This window comes from Phyllopteryx taeniolatus, chromosome 10 (genome assembly GCF_024500385.1).
Source record: "Phyllopteryx taeniolatus isolate TA_2022b chromosome 10, UOR_Ptae_1.2, whole genome shotgun sequence".
NCBI lineage: Eukaryota > Metazoa > Chordata > Actinopteri > Syngnathiformes > Syngnathidae > Phyllopteryx > Phyllopteryx taeniolatus.
In genome coordinates, this window is record NC_084511.1 from 20,810,520 (window position 1) to 20,827,730 (window position 17,211).

A 17,211-nucleotide genomic window follows, 5' to 3' on the forward strand; every position below is an offset into this window, starting at 1 on the left:
TGGACATACAGTGCCGTGAAAAGGTTCTGGCTTCCTGCTCAAATAGTTACATATTTGTTTTGCATCGTTTCCCCACTTTAATGTTTAAGACCATCAAACAAAATGTAAATGTCAGACAAAGATAACTGATGGGATCATGGAAAAACAGACAAGACATGTTTGCTCCAAGTGGGAGGAGACGGGGGAAAAAAATTCTGGGTTTTGTATATAATACCTGCTAATGAGCAGGTTAGGCTCATAGTGTTACCATCACGAGTGAATCAAAATTTCTTTTATACACCGAGCGACAGAAACTGACGGTCACGCAGTGTGCAGTGTTCAGCAACTAGTTTCCATTGGCCACTGGTTTTGTCGTAAACAACGTTGCAAATGCAACAGACAATCAAAAATGTGCAAGTTTTACTCCCCAAAAAATAATTTTAGGGATTTTAAGTGAGACCCAGCAGGCTGGTGGCCGTCGCGGTACTGCCAAACAGAACCAATACAGTATATACAGTAACTAACATCAGTCCATCCATCCATTTTTTGTACCGCTTATCCTTAACTAACTTTATATATAATTTCATATATTTATATCATCGGCTAAAATGCAAAGCGTGGAGAGTTTCTGTCCCTGAAATGCATGGATGCAGTCAGTAAATGGGAAATTGATCATTACCGGAAGCCTCTCCAAATTTCACACTCTCTCCTTTATTGTGGCAAGTTTCCTCATGTTGTGGCAATCCACTTCTTTCTTGACAATTGTGCCATGTTATGGTTCAATAAAACAAAATACTACAATACAGGATATAGTATGTGGAGCCTCAAAACCCGATACAGAGTCACACTTTTTACATTGCAGTGTCCCACAGTTCATAGTGCGGTGTTCAGTCACTTGTTGTATGGGAAAGCGTCGCCAACTGTAATTTTTTTTCTTGATGATCCACTTCAGTCACGTTCGGCCGCATTGCTCGGTGTGCGGCAGGCCTTACCTATCTCTCTGGACCGACTATTTTAGACTTTCCCTCATCTCAGGGTTAACTTGCTCTGAGTTTTCACATTAACCAACTTTCTGGAATATGTTTACCCCCTGATTAGTGGCAGATAACTACGTTTGTTTAACTCATTGCGTGACTGTTAATTTACATACACACAAAATTTGAACATCTGTCTGAGGCATGAATGGAATACAATGGCATTAGTATTCCACTGCATGCAGTTTCCAAGTATTCACTTTTCACAATTTTTAGTGTTCTCCTTTGAGCTCGTGTTTACAGGAATGTTAGGCTGCTTGAGTGCACACTAAAGACAAAGCTAGTTGAGCACATCCTTGACAAATGTCTTAATAGGAGTAGAAGACTACAATAAACAATAAACTCCAGAGGACTGCAAGTAAAAAAATTACTAATTAAATAAATACATTAAAAAAGTGTGATTTCTAAAAGTCCTAATGTAAAGTGTGGGGTTGAACTAATTAAGCAATAATGCTTGCCTTGTTCCAACAATACCAAAATGACTAACAAATGATGGTATATTGGAGCCATAAGTCAACGTAACGATCGTAACATATATCGTTACGCATGTACATTGAAACTCACATTGCACAATGGGGTCAGCTTTTGAGGAACCTAGATAAGGATAATAAAAAAAAAACTATTGCTAAAAGTTTTCTGCATTCATGTCTTGTTGCAGTGCGTGTTAAAAGGAAAATAAACTGGCTTTCAAATGGTATGAAATGTGTTTGCAAGAGCCATTGTTAGAGCAGAAGAGAAGAATATCTACCAAAAAATTTCCATTGTATTATTTTTCACATCTACATTTTGCATTGATTTATACTCCAGGCTACAAACCAGTCAGCTACTATTCTTCTGAATAAAATAAATCTGACCTTGGATGCCAAGTCTCTTGACACACAGCTGTCATACCCTCTTATTCTCCAATACAAAACCTCCCAACACACACACACACATTACAAACACTAACAAACATACAATGAAAAAGATCCACCCATCAGGGCAACTGCTGTAGCAGTTCTGAATGTTTAATCGTACGTGTTTGACAAGATAATCTGAAATACATACGTGTTTTATTCAATCCATTCCTCAGATGATCTGATGCCCCTCTGACAGAGAGGATAACACACACAAGCAAGTTAACTTGGGAGAAATGCTCCAAGTGAAACTGTTGTTTGGGCCTTGGGTTACTAATCTTTTTGAATTCAGTAAAGTACACATTGCTGATGGACAACATATGTACGTGATTTCTCCTGTCTCTGTAAGGTAACACCATGTAAGTGACTGAGAACATGTATTGTACAGTCAACGTCATGTGAGAGCATGATCGCCACGCTACATGCATGGCTCAGGTGTATTATCTCATTTGAGTTATTTGTTTACTGTTGGCATAGCGATTTGAAGCAGGATTGGTTGCCAGCGGTGTCATAAAATGCAAATTACATGGTTATTTCATGTACCAATAAAACAAAAGCACTGAGGGAAAGTAAGCTTGAAGTGACAGACAGACAGGCAGGCAGACAGACAGACAGACAGACAGACAGGCAGACAGGCAGGCAGACAGGCAGACAGGCAGGCAGGCAGGCAGACAGACGTATGCAAACGTATGCATGAGCCTTGGCAGGCTAAGCAGATCATTAAAGATTTTAATGATGGAAAAGTGTGTTTTGTTCCAAGCAAGTTATTCACATTCAACAGGCAAGCCAAATAAAACCAATTAAGATACATACTGCTTACTGGTTATTATTGAGGAACATGAACATATCATATTGTGTTCAAAGGTGTTAACCCAAACTAAACATTTTTACTCCTATTCTTGAAAGGTTATTTTGGCTATTACAAACCTTAATGACAGATCCTGACTGTGAATGAGTCCTCGGTCAGTAAAAAGTGCAAATAAAAAATCATTAAGAGAAGGAGTAGCTTTAAAGTAGTGTGGTTAGAGTTTCACCTAACATCTCCTAAGGTTACTCTGTCGAGGCATAGCCTAATTTAAGCTTTCCGATGCTTCATAGGCAGCTGTTAGACCCGAGGCAAATCTTTCTCGACACCGGCTTAAGCAATTTCCCATCGCGGTTTACAGTCACGGTTTACAGTCCACTGTGTAAAAACTCTTTAAACAGAGAGCTGGAGCTGGTCAGGACTCCCTTGTACTAAGGGAGTCCTAAAGTGCCTCGGGTAAACGAGATCTGACGCAACAGCCTTGTGACAGTTAATCCAGCTGCTGAAAATACATTACAATGATACAAATACAATTGTATGACTCACATGCTGCATATGATGTCACGTACGTGGTTAGGGCGAAGGCGAGGAACGCAAGGCAAGAACATGGTGGACCCAATTGCAGGGAAGCAGGGAGGCAAGGCAGGAGTGCGGGAGTCTCAAAATAATAATATTTAATCTTCAAAAAAGGAAAACAAGGATATTGGATAAAGCAAAACTGAACGAAGTCCCACAACAGACAACAACCAAACCAAAGTAACAAAGAAACACTTGAATATCTAAAACTGGAAACAAACTATGACCTGTGAGTAAGACGTGGAATATATAGGGAAAATGACACCTGACAACGACATACCACAATGATAAAGACAACTGGCGACTATGACATGGCAAAGACATGTGACAACAACAATGAACCGACAAGAACTGAAAGAAACCAGGGAACTAAATACAAACAAACTGACGAGACAACGAGGAAGACCTGGACAAGACACGAGTGGCTGGAGAAAGCTGATTGGTCTACACAAAGTAGACGAGAACAGGTGGACACGACAACCTAATGAGCACACGACAAACATGGAACACAGGAAAACATGGAACAAAACTAAACACAACCCAAACAAAAACACAGACCATGACATATGATGCCATGCTGAATGCATGATTGCAGCCTGCGCTGAAAAGAGTAAAAAGATCAACAACAGTGTGCATGTGTAAAAACAAAAGGATTGAAACAGGATTTAATGTAATCCTGAAAACATATTGTGATACATTACAATATATACAATTTCATGTAAATCCTGTCCTCCTCTTGGTGTTATTTCATCATCGTATTTAACTATCGCACTTCCTGTTTCTTCATCAATGGGAAAATTATGGTGCCAGCAGGCTAAACACAAGCTCACAACATGCTTGTGTACTAAATGTGGGAGGTATAGCCTACATGAATCCAAACGATAAACAGTACATTTTGTTCTCAAATAGGGCCCTCTTGACAGGTTCATTTGTTATATTAAGCTCAGTCACAAACATAATCTTACATTTTTACCGACATGAGACAGATTTGATGAGTCAAACAACCTACAGTAAATGCATCACTTGGAGGAATTGAGAAAAAATTGTTAGAAAATGTTTTTAAAAAAAACTAAAAACGCTGTTTAGACAAAAATAGAGTTAGTCCTACTAGCTGATTGCCTGTCATGACATCGTTTGATGGTGCATCTACCCTCATCCCAATTTAAGCCAATCACGAGCCCGGACGTAATTTGATTTATATCATCACAAACTCATCACTTGTTATGTACGTCCACTAGCCTGGCTGCTCCCGTTATTCCTTGTTAAGTTGCTGCTATAGTAGCTTCGATTGTGCTTGAAAGTGAGTGTAAAATATGGTAATTGCATGAAACAGTCGTGAAACTCAACAGTGTAGTGATGTGTTTTTCACAAATGATCCCGTCGCCCGTCAATTCAAAGCAGATGATGAAGTGATCATTTTCACACTCATCCATCTGCACTCCCGGTGAAGTCCCGCATCACATACAAAATCCTGCTCAACCAAAAATCCCTCTCTGCTTGTGTCCCCCAGTACCTGTCAGACCTCCACCCATTCACCCATTTCGGAACCTGACGTCTTCCAACTCTGGTCTCCTCTCCATGCTCCGCACCCGCCTGCGGACCTCTGGGGCCAGAGCCTCCAAACCCTGTACACACAAAATGGGACTTGTACGAATGAATACAAAAGAACCTGTATGTCACTAAACAATCTAACGAGTGTTTTCATGGCCCTGCACTGAGTTGTACACATTACATGAAATTACAGATGATTATTTTATACTTTTGGCAGTATTTACACAATTGCAGAGTGTAGCATAACCAGGCAAGCGGCAACAGGGGATCTTTAACTCGAACTCATAACTATGCCGCCACTTGCTATATCAAGTCCTGCCATTAAATAACAGCAGACCAAATGAGATATTTTCCAGTATTTTTGCAAAGCGGTCTTCTGTACTCAGCTATCACCTCTCTGAACATATTTTTCTGAGCTGCCCTCATCTTCTTGTGGTGAACTCATTCAACAACCCAGCAGGCATTCAATAAAAGATATCTCCGATGATATGTACAGATTTATTGGCTGACTGATGGAGGATGCTATAGAGGCCACTGAATGTCAGTTGGCCAGAACACACAGTCAAATTCAAGCGCACTTAACCATCTGTCTCTCAATAATGATATCCACTTGCTCAAGTGCCTTTTACAGGAATAATGTTCTTGTTATTGTTCTCTCCTCTGCCATGCATACAATATCTAAATACATATCACACGCACACACATACTGAATATTAACATGAAACACTGCAGTCTATCTGTGTGTCAAATAAATGGACTGGCATACGTGTGCTGCTTATTTTAAATTTTTCCTCTTCCACTTGTCTCGTGTTCCAGCCCTCGCCTATGATTACTCCCCTTCATCGTTATCAGTAAGCTAAAAGGCTTCTGTTCTTGTTCATCCCACCATTATTGTCAGTGTCTTTTTAGTCACATAGTGTTTGCTCCGTTTAGTGCCACTCCATCAGCCAATTTGTTCTTTTAAAAATATTTTGGAATAATGTTTTATATATTACAGCAACAGCGTATCATTTAAAAAATATATTTTGATCACTGGCTCTTTGTCTCCTTGTGTACTATCAATTTATTTGCAACCTATACGACCACACCCACAATAACTGAGCTCTGTTTGCAGCTGTGGCTGATTAAGCGCATAGGGGAGAAATGGAGGGAGCACAAACAGGGGTTCTTTGGCAGGTATTTTCGTCCAACAAGGAAAACGTGTGCACACAAGATACTAGATCGATGCCCTTTGAATGTTATTTACAGTGTTATCTTATAAAATAAAACAAGGGTGAAAATAAATTTGGTAAGGAAATATTTAAAGTTTATATTGTTTGTTAAAACTATCTTAACTATTTACAGTATAGTTTACAGTATACCTGGGATTATTTTCTCTGTTTCCACTTTAAGTGCATCAATATTTCATAAAGGCCAACTTGAAAAATGTAAGCAATAAACAACAAAAGAAATCTTTTAATCAGCTCACAGAGAGAGATTTGTTTTCTTCTTGTCGAGTCTGTTTACTTATGGAGGAAAGATTATTATTTTGATGCAATTTCCCTACAGGAATCATTTACGTTTCTTCTCACCTAACATCAAATACCTGTGGTTAACCATGGTAAAACTCGTTGTGACCCGCTGTTCTTCCCTGACAGTTTTAGGCTGACAGCAGGGATGTCAAAGGTCTGCTAATGGTTTGACTTCCAGCTGTTGAAGTTCATCCTACACGTCATCTCTTTCTCACAAATGTGAAATAGTAGAGTCATTAAAGGGCATGACTCACTTTTATGGCAAAGACACACCCCACTCCAACTAAGATGTTTACTGCTTATGTTGATCATATCAATGATTTATACTAACTTCCACCATGTCTAAAAAGTAAAAAATACACTCATTGAAGGAGTAAAGGAGGATGCAAATGAGATGAATGCTTCTAGAATTTTCTTTGAGATCAATAAAGTACATCCATCTATCCATTTTCTATACTGCATGTCCTTTGGCCGTTAGGTGGGGTACATCCTGGACTGATCGTCAATCAATTACGGGGCACTTACAGACAAACAACCATTCGCGATCCCATTCACACCTATGGACAATTAACTACATAACTCGATGAAAGGGGAAATAACGTTTATTGCATAAAACACAGTATTAATACAATGATGAACTACAGTAAAATTGCTATTCACAGGGACTGTGAAATAATGACAAAGCAAATCCACACCATGCTTCCTTGCTCGTTTACACAAAACGTACAGTATCAATGATTGAAAGATTCTGCTGCAAGGTACACATTTAGATAGCGTTTAGTAAAATATGTATTGTTTGAATGAGCTAAGCTACCATTTGAAGTCACACGCCGTTTACTCTCACTCGAGCCAGTCCATTGGCGGACCATCGTCTATCGCAGCGAGTCACACTACAGTAGCTGCACAAAATCGTCAGCCGTGTTAAAGGCGCTTGTGTCCTCATCTCCCACCGACAAAACAGTCTGCATTGTCAGCCATTTTCACTCTCCCCATTTCCTGTGATCTGACCTTGTGATTTCACCATTCTGAAAGGACCTTAACTGAAAATGTTCCTTCTAATACATTGTCTTATCCTGTACTTTGTCTCCAGCACTACACCCAAGTGAGAGGTTGTATCCTCCCAAAATGCTAATTTTATCATGTACTGCATATACAGTATAGTAGGTGCATCTACCGTTTATGTTGATATGCATAGTTCAGTCTCTTTACCTAATGGTACTTCACCCCGATTCACAATCCACCATGGGGTGAGACAAGGTTGTCTTATTTCCCCTTTCTTCTTTATTATCGCAAAAGAAATGTTTTCCATCTTTATCAAGAATTCTGACATTGCCGCACTAAATGCTATTGGATATCCACTGTCATTAGCTAGCTTGTGGATAATATAGCCATTTTTATGAAGCAGCAAACTGAAGTTCCCAAAGTAATTGGATATATTGAATTTTTTTCTAAAGCTTCTAGTCTCAATCTTAATTTAAATGCATGTGAATTACTGCCTATTCATCAATGTGATTTGAAAATGGCATTTGACGTCCCAATAAATCCATTGTAAAATATTGAACATATCCTGCGGGCATGTGCCGCACCAGCGGTGCTATGCTCCTCAGGAAGCTGACTAATATCTCCCGTAATTTCCATTTTTCTTTAGGTCCACTTTCTATCAACACATAGATGTGCAATTTTTGAAATATTTTGGCTGAGTACTAAACCGCTAAATTACAGAATTTATTTTATCAATTGATCTGATTGAACTATTTATTCTGGCATATTAAAGCCTCGCAAAATTTTCAGTAGAATGTACCCTTGTAGCCAAGAAAATGTAAAACACCTTATTTTGTGAAGAAAAAAAACTGAAGAAAATCACATAAATCTCCTAACCCTAACTGTATGTGAAAAGCAGAAGATCAAATATTAAGGATAATTAAACGATGCTCATATTGTTCCGTAGTAGGATCAAATATTAAAGGATGCTCATATCGTTCCGTGGCAGATTAACCATTTATCCCCAATTTAGATCTCAAAAGCATCAGGGATTTGATAGATGAATGGCCAATGCAAGATATTTACCAGGGGATCAACCACTTAATTATGGATAACATTTTGGTTTATTAAGTATTTCAGGCACTATCTTCAGAAATAATAAATGGAAAAAAATGCTATGTTCCTGAAAATAAAAATTAGTAGTTTTCCAAGTACAGTATTAGTTATGCATGGCCAACATTTTTATTGTTTTTCTCACAAAGTTCTGTTTTATGACTTTTCTGTTATTTATGTCATTTGTTCTAGTAAATATTGAAAACAATGTCTTGTCATTGGAGAACTGCTGCTATAAATCAGAAAACCACTTACATTTCTACAGATGTAACTTCAAACATATAGAAGCAGGGCAGCTCAATAGCAATTGAAGGTTACTGTGTCATTGGTTTACATAATTTTTTCTTGACTCTTACTTCTTTCAATGAACCACAGCAAGCTGTAACATCAATATGAAAGAAGACTTCTACCACACATGCACTTGTGTCTGAGTGAGTAAATTCACATACAGATAAAAATATATATATAGGATTGCTGCATAAAAACCTTTTATTTTACTTTATTTTCCATCTATTATTTGTTTAAAGTTGAAAATGAGGGAATGAAAGTAATAAGTAATAATTTGTTTACTTTTGACATAGGGGAAAAAAAATAATGAATTTCAACAAAATACATAAAGCCCCTTGATATGAATAACAGAGTGATTGATGAGTTAACTACTGGGGTCTGCTATGAATTCTCACACTGGGAACATATTCATTTACCATAACGCTTGGATGAGTTATGGTAAATGTTATAAGGAATGAAGATGCGTAGATTACGAAGCATAGCATAGGCAGGTCAAATGGATATACTGTATGTTAATGTTGAGCCAAACATTAGTTTGAATCAAAAATCTGGGAAATAGTCTTCAGCTTTGCACAGTACATTTGTAGATCAAAGCACAGCTTTTAGCACCCAATTTGTATTCTCAGTGATAATCATTAACGTCTCAAACCACGGCAACTCGTCTTTGTTTAATGACAAAGTGTCAAGAAACTCCTATTTATTTGTGCAATCTTTTGACACAAACCAGATCAACAGAGACAGCAGTGGCAAGTACTAAAATGCATTTCCGGCATTGCATGTTTCAAATAATTTTGCTAATATCTGATATTCTGTGTTGAATATACAGTTAACTTTCCCTGAAGTATCGCTGTTATGTGGACCCACACATAATACAAAACCAAGTGAGGCAGTGACTTATTGTACGACACTACCGATGGTTGGCGGCGTCCGAAAGCCTGTTCGCCATCAACTTAGCTTGTGGCAAGCCTCGAGGCATGGAAAAGCCCTGCTACGACACGGTGAGATAGAATGTTGTTGGTGTTGTTAATTTTAAAGTATCTCCACACGGCTGACATGGCTCCTACTCCACCTGCCAGGAAGGTGTCTGTCAGGCTGGTAAAGTGATGTTTACATTGCATTATCAGAGCATTTTTATGAGTATGAGTATGATTACAGATGAAGACTATCTGCACTGATATTCTTTCATGACTTAGCACCTTTAAATTGTTAATACTTTTGGCTTTAATTTAGACTGTTTGCATGTGTATTTTATTCAACAGTATATATCTTCGTATTTGTATTTCAGTTTTACACTGACTTTTTTTTTTTGTCATAAATCCTGCCAAACACAACAGCCTGCCTGTTCCTTGGAGGGAACGTTGCAAAGAGGAGTTTTGCTGCCTGTGAATCTCAATACAACAGGAGTTACATTGCTGCTCGGAGAGGGGGCCAGGTGACGATGACCGAATCTAAGTCTGTTGCTGTATGGATTCTGCACTGAGCAACTAGGACAAGATCTGAGGTGGACCACTTCCCCGGAGGCATTGCTGTAGAGGATTCGACTCTGACCGACCGAGCCGGGTCCTGAGGCATTACCATTTTCCTGAAGGCATCTACCTGCGGCGCTTCAGCTCTTTAAATGGACTCTTATGCTGTCCTAATTAACATTGTACAGCACCATATAAATGTGATAAATGTTGCTACTTGACATCCATTGTAGCCTGGTCATCCTCGAAGGGGGGAACCCCTCGATCTGCAGTCCCTTCTTGAGGTGTTCTGTTTTCATTTCAGGTCCATTAAATCTCCATTCACAACCATTTGTGTCATGAACGGAACAGAGGATGGGACCCAAAAATTCACAATTCCACTACAAATGGACAGTTTCAAAAAAGAGAAGTTTAATATACGGGAAGAGGTCGGTACACAGGCAGGCAATCCGAAAAGGCAACAGTATCCAAAAAACGTGAGGCAAAGAGGCAAGGTCGATAATTGGAACAGGGTCTAGTCTTACTGTGAGTCGGTGACGCGGAAACAAGGAATGCTGGAACGCGACGACAAGGTACAACAAACTGACGACCAGAAAGAATGAGACAGGAGGTTAAATGCATGGGGTAATTAGGGTAAACGAGGCACAGGTGGAGAAGATGCTCTCAGGAGCAGGTGTGTACGAGACAGGGGGAAAACAACAACCAGAACACACACCCTTGACAATTTGGAGTTTAAAGCTGAAATTTGTTAATCAAAGCATTGCCAGTGCTTCATTTAGGCTATAGCCCACTGAGTTTTAATTGAACAAGTCCATGATTTCCCACAGGCTGCAGAGCTACAATGCTTAAGATGAGCTCAACATCTGGCCTCACTGTGGCTGTTCTCTACAGGCATCACTTAAGTGTGACATCGACTGTACATATAATGTTGTTTTACAAAAAAACAAAACAAATACGACCAGAGGGGGCATGGACATGCAAGCAGTCTTCATTTTCAACATTCATTCTTTTTTTTTTTTTTTTTTTTACATACTGTATTTGATGGGAGCTGACATGAAATAAACATTTCTCTCAGATTCCACAAGAAGAGCGAGAAATATAAATTATTTAATGCAAACTGAAACCAACAGCAGAATATTCAATATGAGCATTTTTTTGTCTGACTCTCCTCCGTTCTGCTTTTTCGTTCTGCTTATGCCCTTTTCCAATTCTACATTCTCTGTCCGTTTAAACACTGAAGTGCCTGCAAAACTCCTTTGTGATATTTGGAAGCAATAAAAAGGGAGATGAGGATGATGCATGGACGGATGGCTGGGTGGATACAGAGATTTTGGTCAGACTTCAGAAAAAGGGATGACTATTACAGAGATGGTTTACAGTTTTATTTGCTTCACACCACAAATCTTATAAATATTGTCATCTTCCGTGTCAATTTTTCAGGATTATACAACCTATTGCAATAAAAGCTGCTTCCCAGTGAAATTCAGCACGAGAGCCAAATCCCTTGCTGCAACTTTGCATGTTTTTACACAGCAAATCCGGATGCATGATGACGTTAAGTGCCAGTGTCTTGTGTGACATATAAAATACCTGTGGGACAGCGAGATTGCTTTCAATGAAAGAGGGGAGAGAGAAGAAAAATGTCATGCACGAAATTTCATACTTGTCTCCCACCACCTCGACATTGCTCATTTACACAGACATCTGTTACTAAGTAGGAGGAAAGCGGATTATTGGTGGTACGAAATTGGTCCTCGTAAAAAGGCCAACACATCTTGAACTAGCTCTAAAAGAGACCCCCCCCCCACACTCCCACCCCCCACAATTTAAAACAGTTTTCAGGTGTCTTAATAAAAGGCTCTGAGTTCCTGTTTATGTTGTGAGCTAATGCTAGGACGACGATGTTACTTTTAAAGTAGCAACCAATGCACTTGTCACTCGGGCTCGGCACAGCCGAAGTGAGCAAAATTCATAACATACACTTTTTAATAAAAACATGTCCTGTTCTTTTTGAGCTCTCAAGTATTAAAATGTTCCCAGAAAAGCAGTGATTGGCCTTATCATTATATTATATCAAGTATAACAAATTTGAAATTTGGAAAGATACATCGGCAAGATTTAAAACCTGTATACGCACAAGTCTGACTCAATTGGACATGGTGATCATTGTTTGTTGGGCAATGCTTTGTTCATCTTTTAAATCCGGACTAAAAACCTGCTTTGACTACACATTTTTGGCCCCTGCCTATGCTGTGGACAGCGAGATGTACAGTCACACCGAGAAACAAATTCTTGTGTGTGCATGCTTGATCGCATTATGTAAATGTTGAAAGAGCACATGCTTCTCACATTACAAGTCAGATGTTATGTAAAAAGCTTCATTTAGTTGGGGCAGACGAGAATGAGAAACTGAGAGTGGGAAGGAAGGAAATTGAGTAGAAAGAGGAGACGGATTCATCGTGAAAATGAGATAATAATCTTTAAGTAACACTTTTAAATATATGATTAATTGAGGAATTGTTACCCATTGGGTTTTCATGAAAATTGTGTAAAACCTAAATACCAAAATATCATGAATTTAAAACTCGTTTAACTGTAATACAAAATTTCATCGGGATAATTTTGTAACAATAGTCAACTGGTTAAACCCTAAAGCAGAAACAGAGCGCAGAAGAAGTAACTCAATGTATTGTTTCTAATGATGTACAAACAAAGGGTGCTACTAATGTGTTGTTATAGCATGCTCCACAAAGTACAAAATAAGAAAATTGGTAATCCTAAAATGCTACGAACAAGATGGGAAAATTGTATTAATTTGTATTGATATTAGAATTACGACAAACAAACATAAAGAGCTACTGATGAGTAGGGAGTAGTATAAAAGAAAACACTGATAAACAAAGCGCTGCTAACAAGTAGAGAAGAAGGCAATCAACAAACAGTGACTTAATGAGGAAGGAATATAGCAAGTGGGAATACCGGGAAAATGTCAGAATGTACAGGGAAAAACAAGGCACACACACACAAACCTAGGAGCAGTATACAATATGAAATCGAGACAGAATCCAGCACAGCAAGCGATGAAGGCAACGTAACAATCTGGTGTCTTCTTGGTGTGGCCGCAGAGCTTAAGACTGGGAACTGATTAGAAATAAATTCAAGGCACCTCCACGCTTAACGTCTCCCTGCACTGCTAAGGAGAAACTAAGACTAAACTGAGGGAAGAACAACGTGACAAAAAAAAAAAAAACAAAACTTGAATCATCAGAGTGACACATTTACATTTCCGAAAGCATTTAAACATCACAGTAAGTCCCTTTGTGTTGTGGTTTTACTGCCTGTCCAATGGCAATTAATGTAGTGTTTCTGATGTAGATTCATTTAAATACTTCGGGCCTTGAAATCTAATAGGATATTTACATTCTTTGGCAACATTACACTTGGGCCACTTGTGGTGCTTAGTCTTGGAGGAAATATATATTTAACAGATTTAGTTTTACCCTTGCAAAGAGCTTCAGAATGGAACAAGGCCAGAACCAGAATATGGCCAGGAGCCAAGTTACTCACCAGCCTCTCGCTCACTCACAATGATTATCACTGTTATTAAGTTGGTGAATAGTACATTGAAAACGAACATCTTCCTGTGTGGGTCAACAGTAGAGTCTCCTAATGTCTGAGCCAAGAGTAGTTATACCCATGACATAGAATAACGTGATATTCAAAAATAACGTTTTTGATTCTAAAGCAGGTTAAAGACAAATGCTGGAGGTACAAAATAGCACAGACTGGTTACACAAGCGCCCTGTTGCTAAGAGGTTGTGCAGGCGAGATGGAAAAAAAAAATCAAACGGATCAAACGACAAAATGTAATTTTTCCTCTGTTTCAGATCATTGTTTGTGTGTATGGGGCCTTATCCACACATAGGAAGCCAGTGTGGGCCGTAAACACTCTGGGCTATTCCGGTTTTCCTCTTGTGTCAGTACTGTAAGCGTGTGTGTGAGCTTGTGGGTGTGTGCAATGATTTGTACGAGAGAGTGTGTTGTGGTGTGGGTGTTTGCCAGAGAGGGGGTGTGAGCCGGTCTTTTCCAAAGCAGGGAGAGAATTAGAGATCGGGAGAGTGTTAGTCACAGAAAGATACTGTGGCTCCTCCAGCCAGTATTTTACAGACATTCTTCACTACTGTTTGGATGTCTTTCTGTATCTTTTTTCTTGTCATTGTTCCAACCCTTCACCGATGAACAGTTGACCTTGGCGACCAGCATATGGACCCTAGTTTTATGATGTCCACACTTAATGAATTCATCCATCCATTTTCTGTCCCACTTTATCCTTACTAGGGTCGCGGGCGTGCTGGAGCCGATCCCAGCTAACTTCGGGCGAGAGGAGGGGTACACTCTGAACTGGTCGCCAGCCAATCGCTGGGCATATATAAGGAAACAACCATTTGCAGTCACAGTCACACCTACGGGCAATTTAGAGTCTTCAGTCAATCTATCATGCATGTTTTTGGGATGTGGGAGGAAACCGGAGTACCCGGAGAAAACCCACGCAGGCACGGGGAGAACATGCAAACTCCACACAGGCGGGGCCGGGATTTGAACCCCGGTCCTTAGAACTGTGAGACGGATGTGCTAACCAGTCGCCCACCGTGGCACTACTTAATTAATTCATTTTAATTAGTTAATTAATTAAACTTTTACTGCTTCAGTTTATTTTGTTTCTAAATATCAGCAGTCTCCTGAGAAACTAAAAGCATTCAGTATACGTATGTACAGTACACACAGCAAATCATTTTCATTGAAATTTGTCAGTCTCAGCTTCAGAAATACATTCCCACTTCCTCAGTTTCCATCATAGGCAAGACCAGTTTTAAACATGTTTTTTAAAGGTAGGAGACTGTCTTTAACTGTAAGTATAATTTACAAGTCTTTTCCTCAAAGTCTGTTGCCACAGTCTAAATTTGTACTCCTATGTTATTATGCTATTACACAGTAAAGTAAATTAGCTTCTCAATTGCCTTAGTTGGTAAAATAAACATTTAAAAATTGATATACCGTTTTCAAATGACGTTAATTCTAAAGTTCAGGTATACTGTATGTTTTTTTAAAGCACTGTTCATAGAGACATGCCCTGTTTGATGAATACCTGAGACAACATGATGCAAAATATTCATCTTCAATAGCGGAAAGTGCAAGACATTTGTATTTTCGATCCAAGAGGTGAAATTAGTGTAATGATCCAGGTTATTAAGGGTAAAATGAGAAAGGTAGAAAACAAATGAAAGAGTTCACCAACAGACCACAATTGCAGGAAGGAAAATGTGATTATTGGTGATGAGAGGTGGTGCATTGGCAGTTGAATAAAACAATGAGGAGAGAAAAAAAACACGTTACACAGTTAGACAGGAAAGCACTGGAAGAGTGGATTTGAATTGCAAGGGTGTATGGAGGTATTAAAGGAAAAGCAAAAGCTTTTACAAGAGCCATCAGGGACGCTCCAGCTAGATAGATCCCTCCTTAACAAAGCAGGTTGAACAAGTGGGAGAAAAATTGCACTTCAAAGTATGAACTCATCTGAGAGCTTTTTGTGTGTCTGAACGTACAGCACACTTGCAGCCTGCTTCATTAGGTGCTGTAGCAATATGATGTAACCACATCCAATACAGATAAATAGATCCATGTTAAGAACAACTTTTGTTGGCAGAATAAAAAAGCACTTTGAGTTTGTCAGTGATCGAAGCGAAAACCCAAGTCCGTACATCTTCAAATAAGATTATTTGTTTTTAGTGTGGAGAAATAAATATTTGCTGAGTGTTTGTGATGTCAATAGCACAAAGATCATTGTGTACTGTCCGATTTCTAAATCAAATTGCATTAATTAGTTTTTTTTTTTTTTTTTTTTTTGTCAATGTCTTTATGTCTCCAAAGTGTTCTGTAAATTGACTGTCTGTTGTCGTACTAGAGCGGCTCCAACTACCGGAGACAAATTCCTTGTGTGTTTTTTGGACATTCTTGGCAAATAAAGATGATTCTCATCAGAATCATCTTTATTTGTTGTTGGAGCCGCTCGAGTACAACAGACAGAGAACACTTTTGAGACATAAAGACATTGAGAAAACCAGTCACTGAGCAATAAAGGGTTGCTAGTTATCTTATGGTAATACATGTTTTACATAGAATACATTTTTATTCAGTCGCAATGCAAGGATGAAACTTACAAACGTAACATTAATCTATTAATGATACATTGCAAATGATATTCACACTGTGCTGGAAGTTTGAAAGACAAACACGATTCACAGCTGAGAGGAAGAATGGAGTTCATTAATTAAATAAATAATAGCTTATATATGGGAAATTTAGCTCAATGCTTCTTATGGATTCCAAAAAGTGGACATGTGCACGAAAAGCAGGACGTTATCCTATTTTATTAGTGCAAATCACGTTAGCTTTGCACAAAGATTTTAGTGTAAATATAACGTGTCAATGTTATGTAAAGTGACATATGAGGTGAACATGACTTTGAATCGATAGTCATCACATATTGTTGTTCAGTTATAGGCTTCGATCAGTGTTTCAGGTTAAGTTTGGGTAACAGTTTATTTGCCGTCTATTTGCAAAAAAACACATACGTCACTTAAAGTCCCTGTCAAAAAAAAAAGAAATATGTTTTCTAAATTTGAAACACAACAGAGAAAAATGTTGTTAACAACCCTTCCAAATAATGGCCAAGTACGTAAAATGAGGTTTCAAAATAATGAAAAATCAAGTCGTTGTTTCAGCTTTCAAATGCTGGGGGCATGTCTGCTGAATTTCGTTGGAACCATGACCAGCCCACTTGTCAACTTTCGCCCAAATACCTCACAGCTTTCTTATGCCTATATCTCACTACATGTTTGAGCCATGGAAATATCACAGTTTAAAGCCTCCCATGGCTGGAATATATCGCAGCGTGTCGTCACGGGACTTTCCATGGTACGACAAGAGGCGCTAGCCACCAGCTAGTTCGCG